Source organism: Pseudophryne corroboree, chromosome 3 (assembly GCF_028390025.1).
Source record: "Pseudophryne corroboree isolate aPseCor3 chromosome 3, aPseCor3.hap2, whole genome shotgun sequence".
In the NCBI taxonomy this organism is placed as follows: domain Eukaryota; kingdom Metazoa; phylum Chordata; class Amphibia; order Anura; family Myobatrachidae; genus Pseudophryne; species Pseudophryne corroboree.
The window spans coordinates 546,787,945-546,803,703 of record NC_086446.1 but is presented as its reverse complement, the minus strand read 5'-3'; the positions used below and the strand labels follow the sequence as shown (position 1 = coordinate 546,803,703).

The 15,759-nt window shown below is 42.8% G+C and overlaps 2 non-coding genes across 2 annotated transcripts; both read right to left on the bottom strand.

Annotated features, from left to right (window-relative positions):
• Positions 1–732: 732 nt before the first annotated feature.
• On the bottom strand, positions 733–814 carry TRNAF-AAA (transfer RNA phenylalanine (anticodon AAA)). The gene has a single exon. It is a non-coding gene; the product is annotated as a tRNA-Phe (tRNA).
• Positions 815–10,322: 9,508 nt separating this feature from the next.
• TRNAL-UAG (transfer RNA leucine (anticodon UAG)) lies at positions 10,323–10,404 on the bottom strand. Its single transcript has one exon. It is a non-coding gene; the product is annotated as a tRNA-Leu (tRNA).
• Positions 10,405–15,759: the final 5,355 nt, after the last annotated feature.

Below are 15,759 nucleotides of genomic sequence, written 5' to 3'. Positions count from 1 at the left end.
ACTTAAAAAGAAGTGTCATACCAAAAGTGTTTAAGTTATGTACAAAATGTTTTGGAAGGTTAAAAAAGTACATAAATTGACATAAAATATTAATGAGAAAGGATTTTTTTATTATTGATTTGCTGTTTAGTAGAGAAAAGCACTTTGACATCAATGACTTATTTTTTCTTAGGAAAAATAATTATGGCAGCAGTAGGTTTTGATCCAACGCCTCCAAAGAAACTGGAACCTTAATCCAGCACCTTAGACACTGCTGATTTTTAGCTCATGCATCTGGATCATATTAATCAGATATTGAGGAGAAAGGACTTTATTATTATAGTTTTTCTTATTAGTGGAGAAAAACATTTTGCCATCATTGACTGATGTTTTCATAGTAAAATCATTATGGCAGCAGTGGGATTTGAACACACACCTCCAGAGAGACTGGAGCCTAAACCCAGCGCCTTAGGCTGCTCAGCCATGCTACCACATGGACCTGTCTGACTGAAAGCTCACAGTTCTGGATCATATAGTTCAGATTACAGGGGAAAAAAGTGTTGTTTTAAATCAATACTTGAAAAGAAGTGTCATGTTACAAGTGTTTAAAACACAAAAAGTTAAGGAAGGATAAAAAAGGTACAAAATTAGTAGACAATATTAATGAGTAAGGATTTTTTATTATTGATTTGCTGTTTAATAGAGTAAAACACTTTGACATCAATGAATGTACTTTTCTCTTGAAAATAACTATGGCAGCAGTGGGATTTGAACCCACTCCTCCAAAAAGACTGGAGCTTTAATCCAGCACTTTAGACCACTCGGCCATGTTACCACATATCTATTTTTGCTCCAAATGTCATAGTTTATTATTTCACATATTATTTTTAAAGTTTAAGAAGACTCTTGAAATTGTGATAAACTGTTTTAAAATCTAGGACAGATGATGAACTTTTCAACCTTCCAATATTTTACTTTAGCAACTTAGTGGCCTTACACCACTCGGCCATGGTACCACATGGACACTCTTAGCTCACAGATCTGGGTCATATAGCTCAGAGTACAGTAAAAACATTTTTTTAAATCAATATTTAAAAATAAGTGTAATGCAAAAAGTGTTTAAATTATGTACAAAACATTTTTGAAGGTTAAAAAAGTACATAAATTGACATAAAATATCAATGAGAAAGGATATTTTTATTATTGATTTGCTGTTTAGTAGAGAAAAAATACTTTGACATCAATTACTTATTTGTTTCTCCGGGAAAATAATTATGGCGGATGTAGGTTTTGAACCAATTCCTCCGAAGAATCTGGAACCTTAATCCAGCACCTTAGACACTGCAGATTTTTAGCTAATGCATCTGGATCATATTGATCAGATGTTGAGGAGAAAGGACTTTATTATTATTGATTTTCTTATTAGTGGAGAAAAACACATTGCCATCATTGACTGACGTTTTCATAGTAAAATCATTATGGAAGCAGTGGGATTCAGACCCACGCCTCCAGAGAGACTGGAATCTAAATCCAGTGCCTTAGACCGCTTGCCCTTGCTACCACATGGATACTTTTGACTCAAAGCTCAGAGTTCTGTATCATATAGTTGAGATTACAAGAAAAAAATGTGTAGTTTTAAATCAATACTTGAAAAGAAGTGTCATGTTAAAAGTGCTTAAAATACAAAAATTTAAAAAGGGTACAAAATTAGCAGACAATATTAATTAGAAAGGATTTTTTATTATTGACTAGCTGTTTAGTGGAGAAAAACACTTTGACATCAATGACAGTCGTTTTATCTTGAAAATAATTATGACAGCAGTGGAATTTGAACCCATGCCTCCAAACAGACTGGAGCCTTAATGTAGCATCTTAGACCGCTCAGCCACATTTCTACCTTGACTCCATAGCTCATAGTTTATAATTTTACATATTATTTTTACATTTTGAGAAGACTCTTGAAATTATGATAAACTGTTTTAAAATCTAGGGCAGATGATGAACTTTTTAACCTACCAATATTTTATTTTAGCAACTTAGTGGCCTAGACCGCTCGGCCATGGTACCACATGGACACTCTTAGCTCACAGATCTGGGCCATATAGCTCAGATTACAGTACTAACATTTTCATTTTGTTTTAAATAAATACTTAAAAAGAAGTGTCATACCAAAAGTGTTTAAGTTATATAAAAAAAATTTTGGAAGGTTAAAAAAATTGACATAAAATATGAATGAGAAAGGATTTTTTTATTATTGATTTGCTGTTTAGTAGAGAAAAACACTTTGACATCAATTACTTATTTTTTCTTAGGAAAAATAATTATGGCGGCAGTAGGTTTTAATACAAAGCCTCCAAAGAAACTGGAACCTTAATCCAGCACCTTAGACACTGCTGATTTTTAGCTCATGCATCTGGATCATATCAATCAGATATTGAGGAGAAAGTACTTTTCTCTGACGTCCTAGTGGATGCTGGGAACTCCGTAAGGACCATGGGGAATAGACGGGCTCCGCAGGAGACTGGGCACTCTAAGAAAGAATTAGGACTACTGGTGTGCACTGGCTCCTCCCTCTATGCCCCTTCTCCAGACCTCAGTTAGAATCTGTGCCCGGCTCGAGCTGGTTGCACACTAGGGGCTCTCCTGAGCTCCTAGTAAAGAAAGTATTTATTAGGTTTTTTATTTTCAGTGAGATCTGCTGGCAACAGACTCACTGCTACGAGGGACTTAGGGAAGAGTAGCGAACCTACCTGCTTGCAGCTAGCTTGGGCTTCTAGGCTACTGGACACCATTAGCTCCAGAGGGATCGAACACAGGCCCAGCCTCGGTCGTCCGGTCCCGGAGCTGCGCCGCCGTCCCCCTAGCAGAGCCAGAAGCAAGAAGAACGTCCTGGAAATCGGCGGCTGAAGATTCCGGTCTTCATTAAGGTAGCGCACAGCACTGCAGCTGTGCACCATTGCTCCCCATGCACACCACATACTCCGGTCACTGATGGGTGCAGGGCGCTGGGGGGGGGGGGGCGCCCTGGGCTGCAATTAGATTACCTTAAAATGGCAAAAAACACATAATATAGTCTATTAAACTATATATGTGTAAAAATCTCCTGCCATAATATTAATATAAAGAGCGGGAGAAGCCCATCGAAAAAGGGGCGGGGCTATCTCCCTCAGCACACTGGCGCCATTTCCTCTTCACAGCTCCGCTGGAAGGACGCTCCCCAGGCTCTCCCCTGCAGTTTCCAGGCTCAATAGGGTAAAAAAGAGAGGGGGGGGCACTAAATTTAGGTGCAATACTGTGTATTATAGCTGCTATAGGGAAAATCACCTTGTGTAGTGTAAATCCCTGTTTATATAGCGCTGTGGTGTGTGCTGGCATACTCTCTCTCTGTCTCCCCAAAGGACTTTGTGGGGTCCTGTCCTCAGTCAGAGCATTCCCTGTGTGTGTGCGGTGTGTCGGTACGGCTGTGTCGACATGTTTGATGAGGAGGCTTATGTGGAGGCGGAGCAGGTGCCGATAAATGTGATGTCACCCCCTGCGGGGTCGACACCAGAGTGGATGGATATGTGGAAGGTATTAACCGACAGTGTCAACTCCTTACATAAAAGGTTCGATGACATAACAGCTGTGGGACAGCCGGCTTCTCAGCCAGTGCCTGCCCAGGCGTCTCAAAGGCCATCAGGGGCTCAAAAACGCCTGCTACCTCAAATGGCAGACACAGATGTCGACACGGAGTCTGACTCCAGTGTCGACGATGATGAGACTAATGTACATTCCACTAGGGCTATCCGTTGCATGATTACGGCAATGAAAAATGTGTTGCACATTTCTGACATTAACCCAGGTACCTCTAAAAAGGGTATTATGTTTGGGGAGAAAAAGCAACCAGTGGTTTTTCCCCCTTCAGATGAGTTAAATGAAGTGTGTGAAGAAGCGTGGGCTTCCCCTGATAAAAAAACTAGTGATTTCTAAAAAGTTACTAATGGCGTACCCTTTCCCGCCAGAGGACAGGGTACGTTGGGAGACATCCCCGAGGGTGGATAAAGCGCTCACACGCTTGTCAAAAAAGGTGGCACTACCGTCTCAGGATTCGGCCGCCTTAAAGGAGCCTGCGGATAGAAAGCAGGAGGCTATCCTGAAGTCTGTATATACACACTCAGGTACTATACTGAGACCTGCTATTGCTTCAGCATGGATGTGCAGTGCTGCAGCAGCGTGGTCTGATTCCCTGTCTGATAATATTGATTCCCTTGACAGGGACACTATATTGCTAACCATAGAGCATATTAAAGACGTAGTCTTATACATGAGAGATGCACAGAGGGATATTTGCCGGCTGGCATCTAGAATAAATGCAATGTCCATTTCTGCCAGGAGAGGATTATGGACTCGGCAGTGGACAAGTGATGCGGATTCTAAAAGGCACATGGAGGTTTTGCCTTACAAGGGTGAGGAATTGTTTGGGGATGGTCTCTCGGACCTCGTTTCAAACAGCGACAGCTGGGAAGGCGACATTTTTACCCCAGGTTCCCTCACAGCCAAAGAAAGCACCGTATTATCAGGTACAGTCCTTTCGGCCCCAGAAAGGCAAGCGGGTTAAAGGCGCGTCCTTTCTGCCCAGAGGCAGGGGTAGAGGGAAAAAGCTGCACCATACAGCCAGTTCCCAAGAACAGAAATCCTCCCCTTCTTCCACTAAATCCACCGCATGATGCTGGGGCTCCACTGGTGGAGCCAGGTGCGGTGGGGGCCCGTCTCCGGAACTTCAGCGACCGGTGGGTTCGCTCACAGGTGGATCCCTGGGTTCTACAAGTGGTATCTCAGGGATACAAGCTGGAATTCGAGACGTCTCCCCCTCGCCGATACCTCAAATCAGCCTTGCCAGCTACTCCCCCGGACAGGGAGGTAGTGCTGGCGGCAATTCACAAGCTGTTCCTCCAGCAGGTGATAATAAAAGTTCCCCTCCTTCAACAGGGACGGGGTTACTATTCCACAATGTTTGTGGTACCGAAACCAGATGGTTCGGTGAGACCCATTCTAAATTTAAAATCCTTGAACACTTATATAAGAAGGTTCAAGTTCAAAATGGAATCGCTCAGGGCGGTTATTGCAAGCCTGGAAGAAGGGGATTACATGGTATCACTGGACATCAAGGATGCGTACCTGCATGTCCCCATTTACCCACCTCACCAGGTGTACCTCCATTTTGTGGTACAAGACTGCCATTAGCAATTCCAGATGTTGCCGTTTGGTCTGTCCACGGCACCGAGGGTATTTACAAAGGTAATGGCCGAAATGATGATACTCCTTCGAAAGAAGGGAGTTATAATTATCCCATACTTGGACGATCTCCTTATAAAGGCGAGGTCCAGGGAGCAGTTGTTGGTCGGAGTAGCACTATCTCAGGAAGTGCTACAACAGCACGGCTGGATTCTGAATATTCCAAAGTCGCAGCTGGTTCCTACGACGCGTCTGCTGTTCCTGGGTATGATTCTGGACACAGAACAGAAGAAGGTGTTTCTCCCGGAGGAGAAGGCCAAGGAGTTGTCATCTCTGGTCAGAGACCTCCTGAAACCAAAAACAGGTGTCGGTGCATCACTGCACGCGAGTCCTGGGAAAGATGGTAGCTTCTTACGAAGCAATTCCATTCGGCAGGTTCCATGCAAGGATCTTTCAGTGGGATCTGTTAGACAAGTGGTCCGGATCGCATCTTCAGATGCATCGGCTGATCACCCTGTCCCCGAGGGCCAGGGTGTCTCTGCTGTGGTGGCTGCAGAGTGCTCATCTTCTAGAGGGCCGCAGATTCGGCATACAGGACTGGGTCCTGGTGACCACGGATGCAAGCCTCCGAGGTTGGGGGCAGTCTTGCAGGGAAGAAACTTCCAAGGACAATGGTCGAGTCAGGAGGCTTCCCTGCACATAAATATTCTGTAACTAAGGGCCATTTACAATGCCCTAAGTCAGGCAAGACCCCTGCTTCAAAACCAGCCGGTGCTGATTCAGTCAGACAACATCACGGCGGTCGCCCATGTAAACCGACAGGGCGGCTCAAGAAGCAGGATGGCGATGGCAGAAGCCACAAGGATTCTCCGATGGGCAGAAAATCACGTCATAGCACTGTCAGCAGTGTTCATTCCGGGAGTGGACAACTGGGAAGCAGACTTCCTCAGCAGGCACGACCTCCACCCGGGAGTGTGGGGACTTCATCCAGAAATCTTCCAACTAATTGTAAACCGTTGGGAAAGGCCACAGGTGGACATGATGGCGTCCCGCCTAAACAAAAAGCTAAAAAGATATTGCCCCAGGTCAAGGGACCCTCAGGCGATAGCTGTGGACGCTCTAGTGACACCGTGGGTGTACCAGTCAGTTTATGTGTTCCCTCCTCTTCCTCTCATACCAAAGGTGCTGAGGATAATAAGAAAGAGAGGAGTAAGAACTATACTCATCGTTCCGGATTGGCCAAGAAGGTCTTGGTACCCGGAACTACAAGAAATGATCTCAGAGGACCCTTGGCCTCTGCCTCACAGACTGGACCTGCTACAGCAGGGGCCCTGTCTATTCCAAGACTTACCGCGGCTGCGTTTGACGGCATGGCGGTTGAACGCCGGATCCTGATGGAAAAGGGCATTCCGGTTGAAGTCATTCCTACGCTGATAAAGGCTAGGAAAGAGGTGACAACAAAGCATTATCACTGCATATGGCGAAAATATGTTGCTTGGTGTGAGGCTATGAAGGCCCCCACAGAAGAATTTCAGCTGGGTCGATTTCTGCACTTCCTACAGTCAGGAGTGAATATGGGCCTAAATTTGGGATCCATTAAAGTCCAGATTTCAGCCCTGTCTATTTTCTTTCAAAAAGAACTGGCTTCACTGCCTGAAGTTCAGACGTTTGTTAAGGGAGTGCTGCATATTCAGCCCCCTTTTGTGCCCCCAGTGGCACCTTGGGATCTCAACGTTGTGTTGGATTTCCTAAAATCACATTGGTTTGAGCCACTTCAGACCGTGGAATTAAAATATCTCACGTGGAAAGTGGTCATGCTTTTGGCCTTGGCTTCGGCTAGGCGGGTGTCAGAATTGGCGGCTTTGTCCTGTAAAAGCCCCTATCTGATCTTCCATATGGACAGAGCAGTATTGAGGACGCGTCCCCAATTCCTCCCTAAGGTGGTATCAGCGTTTCATTTGAACCAAGCTATTGTGGTGCCTGCGGCTACTCGGGACTTGGATGCTTCCAAGTTGCTGGACGTAGTCCGGGCCCTGAAAATCTATGTTTCCAGGACGGCTAGAGTCAGAAAGACTGACTCGCTGTTTATCCTGCATGCACCCAACAAGTTGGGTGCTCCTGCTTCTAAGCAGACTATTGCTCGCTGGATCTGCTCCACGATTCAACTTGCACATTCTGCGGCTGGACTGCCGCATCCTAAATCAGTCAAAGCCCATTCCACGAGGAAGGTGGGCTCTTCTTGGGCGGCTGCCCGAGGGGTCTCGGCTTTACAACTTTGCCGAGCTGCTACCTGGTCGGGATCAAACACGTTTGCAAAATTCTACAAGTTTGATACCCTGGCTGAGGAGGACCTAGAGTTTGCTCATTCGGTGCTGCAGAGTCATCCGCACTCTCCCGCCCATTTGGGAGCTTTGGTATAATCCCCATGGTCCTTACGGAGTTCCCAGCATCCACTAGGACGTCAGAGAAAATAAGAATTTACTCACCGGTAATTCTATTTCTCGTAGTCCGTAGTGGATGCTGGGCGCCCATCCCAAGTGCGGATTGTCTGCAATACTTGTATATAGTTATTGCCTAACTAAACGGTTATTGTTATGAGCCATCTGTTCGTGAGGCTCAGTTGTTATTCATACTGTTAACTGGGTATAGTATCACGAGTTGTACGGTGTGATTGGTGTGGCTGGTATGAGTCTTACCCGGGATTCCAAATCCTTTCCTTATTGTGTCAGCTCTTCCGGGCACAGTTTCCCTAACTGAGGTCTGGAGGAGGGGCATAGAGGGAGGAGCCATTGCACACCAGTAGTCCTAATTCTTTCTTAGAGTGCCCAGTCTCCTGCGGAGCCCGTCTATTCCCCATGGTCCTTACGGAGTTCCCAGCATCCACTACGGACTACGAGAAATAGAATTACCGGTGAGTAAATTCTTATTTATTATTATTGTATTTCTTATTAGTGGAGAAAAACATTTTGCCATCACTGACTGATGTTTTCATAGTAAAAGCATTATGGCAGCAGTAGGATTTGAACCAACGCCTCCAGAGAGACTGGAACCTAAATCCAGCTCCTTAGACCGCTCTGCCATGCTACCACATGGACTTGGCTGACTGAAAGCTCACAGTTCTGGATCATATAGTTGAGATTACAGGGGAAAAAAATGTTGTTTTAAGTCAATACTTGAAAAGAAGTGTCATGTTACAATTGTTTAAAATACAAAAAGTTAAGGAAGGATAAAAAAGGTACAAAATTAGTAGACAATATTAATGAGAAAGGATTTTTTATTATTGATTTGCTATTTAGTAGAGTAAAACAATTTGACATCAATGAATGTCATTTTCTCTTGAAAATAATTATGGCAGCAGTGGGATTTGAACGCACACCTCCAAAGAGACTGGAGCCTTAATCCAGCACCTTAGACCGCTCGCCATGCTACCACATACCTATTTTGGCTCCAAAGGTCATAGTTTATTATTTTACATATTATTTTTAAAGTTTGAGAAGACTCTTGAAATTATGATAAACTGTTTTAAAATCTAGGACAGATGATGAACTTTTCAATCTTCCAATATTTTACTTTAGCAACTTAGTGGCCTTAGACCGCTCGGCCATGGTACCACATGGACACTCTTAGCTCACAGGTCTGGGTCATATAGCTCAGATTACAGTAAAAACATTTTTTTAAATCAATATTTAAAAATAAGTGTAATGCAAAAAGTGTTTAAATTATGTACAAAACGTTTTGGAAGGTTAAAAAAGTACAGAAATTGACATAAAATATCAATGAGAAAGGATATTTTTATTATTGATTTGCTGTTTAGTAGAGAAAAACACTTTGACATCAATTACTTATTTTTTCTCAGGGAAAATAATTATGGCGGCAGTAGGTTTTGAACCAATTCCTCCAAAGAATCTGGAACCTCAATCCAGAACCTTAGACACTGCTGATTTTTAGCTAATGCATCTGGATCATATTGATCAGATGTTGAGGAGAAAGGACTTTATTATTATTGATTTTCTTATTAGTGGAGAAAAACACATTGCCATCATTGACTGACGTTTTCATAGTAAAATCATTATGGAAGCAGTGGGATTCGGACCCACGCCTCCAGAGAGACTGGAACCTAAATCCAGTGTCTTAGACCGCTCGCCCTTGCTACCACATGGATACTTTTGAATCAAAGCTCAGAGTTCTGGATCATATAGTTATGATTACAAGAAAAAAATGTGCAGTTTTAAATCAATACTTGAAAAGAAGTGTCATGTTAAAAGTGCTTAAAATACAAAAATGTAAAAACAGTACAAAATTAGCAGACAATATTAATTAGAAAGGATTTTTTATTATTGACTAGCTGTTTAGTGGAGAAAAACACTTTGACATCAATGACAGTCGTTTTATCTTGAAAATAATTATGACAGCAGTGGAATTTGAACCCATGACTCCAAACAGACTGGAGCCTTAATGCAGCATCTTAGACCGCTCAGCCACATTCCTACCTTGACTCCATAGCTCATAGTTTAAAATTTTACATATTATTTTTACATTTTGAGAAGACTCTTGAAATTATGATAAACTGTTTTAAAATCTAGGGCAGATGATGAATTTTTTAACCTACCAATATTTTATTTTAGCAGCTTAGTGGCCTTAGACCGCTCGGCCATGGTACCACATGGACACTCTTAGCTCACAGATCTGGGCCATATAGCTCAGATTACAGTACAAACATTTTCATTTTGTTTTAAATAAATACTTAAAAAGAAGTGTCATACCAAAAGTGTTTAAGTTATGTACAAAATGTTTGGAAGGTTAAAAAAGTACATAAATTGTCATAAAATATTAATGAGAAAGGATTTTTTTATTATTGATTTGCTGTTTAGTAGAGAAAAACACTTTGACATCAATTACTTATTTTTTCTTAGGAAAAATAATTATGGCGGCTGTAGGTTTTGATCCAAAGCCTCCAAAGAAACTGGAACCTTAATCCAGCACCTTAGACACTGCTGATTTTTAGCTCATGCATCTGGATCATATCAATCAGATATTGAGGAGTAAGGACTTTATTATTATTGATTTTCTTATTAGTGGATAAAAACACATTGCCATCACTGACTGACGTTGTCATAGTAAAATCATTATGGCAGCAGTGGGATTTGAACCAACGCCTCCAGAGAGACTGGAGCCTAAATCGAGCACCTTAGACCACTCGGCCATGCTACCACATGGACCCTTCAGCCTGAAAGCTCACAGTTCTAGATCATATAGTTGAGATTACAGGAAAAAAATGTGTTGTTTTAAATCATTACTTGAAAAGAAGTGTCATGTTACAAGTGTTTAAAATACAAAAAGTTAAGGAAGGATTAAAATGGTACAAAATTAGTAGACAATATTAATGAGTAAAGATTTTTTTTTTTATTTGCTGTTTAGTAGAGGAAAACACTTTGACATCAATGAATGTCATTTTCTCTTGAAAATAATTATGGCAGCAGTGGGATTTGAACCCTGGAGCCTTAATCCAGTGCTTTAGAATGCTCGGCCATGCTACCACATGTCTAGTTTGGCTCCAAAGCTCATAGTTTATTATTTTACATATTATTTTTAAAGTTTGAGAAGACTCTTGAAATTATGATAAACTGTTATAAAATCTAGGACAGATGATGAACTTTTCAACCTTCCAATATTTTACTTTAGCAACTTAGTGGCCTTAGACTGCTCGTCCATGGTACCACATGGACACTCTTAGCTCACAGATCTGGGTCATATAGCTCAGATTACAGTAAAAAAAAAAATTAAATCAATATTTAAAAAGAAGTGTAATGCGAAAAGTATTTAAATTATGCACAAAACGTTTTGGAAGGTTAAAAAAGTACATAAATTTAATATAAAATATCAATGAGAAAGGACATTTTTATTATTGATTTGCTGTTTAGTAGAGAAAAACACTTTGACATCAATCACTTATTTTTTCTCAGGGAAAATAATTATGGCGGCAGTAGGTTTTGTACCAATTCCTCCAAAGAATCTGGAACCTTAATCCAGCACCTTAGACACTGCTGATTTTTAGCTAATGCATCTGGATCATATTGATGAGTAAGGACTTTATTATTATTGATTTTCTTATTAGTGGAGAAAAACACATTGCCATCACTGACTGATGTTGTCATAGTAAAATCATTATGGCAGCAGTTGGATTTGAGCCCACGCCTCCAGAGAGACTGGAGCCTAAATCCAGCGTATTAGACCGCTCGGCCATGCTACCAAATGGACCCTTCTGACTGAAAGCTCACAGTTCTGGATCATATAGTTGAGATTACAGGGAAAAAATGTGTAGTTTTAAATCAATACTTGAAAAGAAGTGTCATGTTAAAAGTGTTTAAAATACAAAATTTTTAAAAAGGTACAAAATTAGCAGACAATATTAATTAGAAAGGATTTTTTTTTTTTTTTTTAAAGAACTGATTTTTATTGAGGTTTTCCATATATGAGAAATATGCGTTTGACAATAAAACATCAACATCATAATGTGGCGATCTCTAGAACATAGGGAACGCATGAAGAATGGATCAATACAAGATTGTTTAAGCCAAACAACAATATGCAGTAGGAAAAATATGGAAGTATAGTCAAGCATGGGGTGGGGGGGGGGGGTGGGAGGGGGGGGGGTGGAAGGTCGGGGAGCTGTCGGCCCATCAAAGGCTGAAGAGCCCTGTTAGGGTGGGGTTATGAACATACAAACATACATCATTATACATAGTTCCTAATCAGTTAATTGTAACTGAGTTGGTATACTATTACATTATTAAATATGATGACAAGCTTGGCATGTAGAATATATATAAGACAAGAGAGGAGAAGGACTCTATTAGATTCTATAAGATTGACGAGGAGAGAAAAAGAAGAATAGGAGTAGGAGAAGAATGAAGTTAGGTTATCTGGACATTTTCCACTGAGAATTTTCAAATGCTGCAATTATCGTGGATTGAGTGGTCTGGTCTAGTGTAGCCATATAGGGGCCCCATTTTTTGTTGAACCCGGCGAGGCCAGAGGGACCCGTAAGAAGAGTGGACCTTCGATCAAAGTATAAATATTGTAGCATGATTTTCTGAACTTCAGCTAAGGAGGGGGTCGATCTAACAACCCAGTGTTTCAGAATTGCCTTTTTGGTTATTGTAAACAACATGGTCAACATAGGGAAAAGTAGGCTAATCCCTTTTTCTGATCTCCATATAGAGAAATTTATGCAAAGACATGCCAGCGGGTCTGGTCTCAGTGCCATGTGGAAATGGGTATTTATGAACACAAATAATTTGTTCCAGAAGCGTTGGATTCTGATACAGCTCCAAAGGCAGTGGTAGAAAGAGGCTTTAGCTCCTTTACATTTAGGGCACCTATTAGGGATTGCAGGATCAATGTGTATCTGTTCAAAGGGAGGCAAGTATGCTCTATGGATGGATTTTACATGTACCTCTTGTAGGTACGCAGAACTAAGAATTGACATGGTCCGGTGGTGGTGGTCTAAGAGGAGGTCACAGGAGGTCACGCTTGGGATGTCTGCTTGCCAGGAGGCAACCAGTCTGGGAATGTATGGCAAGGCTGGGATATTTACAATGAGTGAGTAAATTTGCTTTAGTTTGTAGGGATGGGATTCCCAGTGCTTTAGAACTTTTGCTAGAGGGGAAGAGGGAGACGAGGGGATAGAGTCGATGTGCAATGAATGGAGGTAGTGTCTCACTTGTAGATACATATAGAAGTGGGAGGACGGAATAGAGTACCTGTCTCTCAGTGTTGTAAATTGAGCCATGTGGCCACCCGGATCGAAGACCTGTGAAGCAGCACACAGCCCCCTCTCCCGCCATCGGACAAAAAGAGCATTGTGAAGGGAAGGAGGAAAAGAAGGGTTTCCCCAAAGGGATATATAAGAGGGAACAGTGTGGTCAGATTTGAGTTTTCTGTGTAATTTCACCCAGCTTAAGTACGTGTCTCGGAATAGAGGGTGTTTCAGGATTGAAGAAGGTATGTCAGTTTTTTTGGTGTGTAGGAGGGCACATGGGGAATATGGTCGAAAAGCATCAGTATCTAGAGCCAAGTCAGTGTATGTGCTTTTTCCTAAAAGCCAATCAGCTGCATATCGGAGAAAGATTGTAAGAGAGTAAGAAAGAAAGTCCGGGACACCCAGTCCGCCCAGTGACTTGTCCATTACTAGTTTTGCAAAGGCCACTTTTGGTTTCTTCCCATGCCATATAAATCGGGTCATAGCTTTGCGCAATACAGCGCCATCCGCTTCTCTGAGACTGAATGGAAGAGATTGCATAATATAAAAGATTTTGGGAAATATTATCGATTTTAGGACTGCAATCCTCCCAAGCAATGAGAGCGGAAGGGTAGCCCATCCCTCTAGCTTAGTAAGCACGGCTTTAATGGCCGGTGTGAAGTTGATTTCGTAGATCCGTGCAATATCACGTGCAATATTTACCCCAAGGTATTTAAAATGGGACTGAGTGATCGTGAAGGGTGATGCTTGAGTGAGAGAGGATAGTGTGGCAGGGGGGACGTGTATAGGAAGTAATTCTGATTTTGTGACATTGATCTTATAACCAGCCGTTTCACCAAAGTCTGAAATCAAACGCAGGATTTCCGGGACTGACGTGAGAGGGTTTGAGACAAATAACAACATGTCGTCAGCGAACAGGGCGACTTTAAGCTCAGTGTTACCGACAGAGATGCCAGTAATGGAAGGGGAAAGCCTAAGAGCTAATGCTAGAGGTTCTAGAGCGATGGCAAAGAGGAGTGGGGAGAGAGGGCACCCCTGTCTAGTACCTTTTTCTATATAGAAGGGGTTGGAAAGGAGACCGTTGCACGAAATTTGAGTGGCCGGGGCTGAATATAGTGCACGGATAGCCTTTATAAACGCATCAGGGAATTTAAATCGTGTCAGGGTTGCGTAGAGGTGAGGCCATTCGACGAGGTCGAAGGCCTTTTCCGCGTCCAAGGATATGATGGCATATCCAGAAGAGGACATGTCACCGTGGCAGGAGTGTAAGGCTGCTATCACCCTTCTCACATTGACCACCGAGTGTCTTCCTGCAATGAAGCCTGTCTGATCAGGGTGAACAATGTGGGGGAGTATGAGTTTCAGACGGTCGGCCAGTATCTTGGCGAACAATTTATAATCTAAGTTTAGCAAAGATATTGGTCGATAGGAGCCTGGGAGGGATAAATCTCTGCCTGGTTTAGGGAGCAATTTGAGGAGTGCCGAATTAAAGTGAGGTGGGGGAGTCTGAGCTAGTAATAATGAATTGAAAATGTCTACCAAAATGGAGTCAAATTTATGGGAGAGGAGTCTATAGAACTCCCCACTATAGCCGTCAGGGCCAGGGGCCTTATTGGGTTTTAATTGTTTGATCGCTGATCGGACTTCAGTGATAGTGATCGGGGATAGAAGTTGAGTGGCCATGTCATCTGTAAGAGCAGGGTAAGGTAGGGCTTCCCAAGAGAAAGGGGGGTTGGTAGACTTGTCAGCGGGGATGGGGGGAGGGTGTGGCGGTTGAGAGCAGGATGTCGAGGGGTGTGAAGGTGGCGAAGGCGGTTGCGGGGTGTTTGGAATGGTGGTTGAGTATAATTGTGAGAAATAAGACTGCATAATATGTGCAATCTGTTTGTTTGTGGAAGTCAGTGTGCCTTGCTGTGTGCGGAGAGGGTGAACCACGGCAGGTGAAAATGTGCCACGAAGTAAGTTAGAGAGTAAGCGGCCAGACTTGTTCCCGAATTTGTGGAACTTGTAGTGGACAGAAAAAAGGTATTTATTTCCCATTTCGGAAATGTGTTCGTCAAAGTGGGTTTTTGTGAGTAGATATGTTTGCTTAGTGACTGGTGAAGGCATTTGTTTGTATGCCTGAAAGGCCGCAGTGAGGGCGTTCTGGAGCGCCAGATACTGCTTTGAATAGTTCTTGTTGGAGGCTGCGGTAAAGGACATAATCGCCCCTCTGAGAACTGCTTTCGCTGACATCCAGAACAGAAAGGGATTCGTCTGAAGATGTTCAGAATTGGTAGAGTAAAAGTCGTCCCAAGCAGCCTCCAAGAAGGACTTGAAAGTATCAGAATGACAGAATCTATTTGGAAATTTCCATAACCTAGTCGTGTCTCCGTCATCTGGAAAGTGGATAGTCAAGGAAATCATAGCATGGTCTGACAGAGAGATGGGGGCGATAGAGCAGTCTGTGACCTGAGGGAAAAGAGCATGAGAGATGAAGAAATAGTCGATGCGAGAGAGAGAGCCGTGCGCCGCTGAGAGACAGGTGTACTCTCGTTCTGTTGGGTATAGGGCTCTCCACAGGTCAATAACCTGTAAGGTGGAGGTGAAGAGGGGGATGCCAACCTTAGGGAGTGGAGGAGGGGTCCCGCGGGTGTTTGATCTGTCTAATATGGAGGAAGAAATCAGGTTAAAATCTCCACCAATGATCAAATTGTCACCCATGAAGGGGGTCAGAAGGGTAATCAAGCTCTGGAAATATGACTTAGAGTAGGGAGGGGGAATATATACATTAGCCAGCGTGAGTCTCCTGCCCAATATATCCA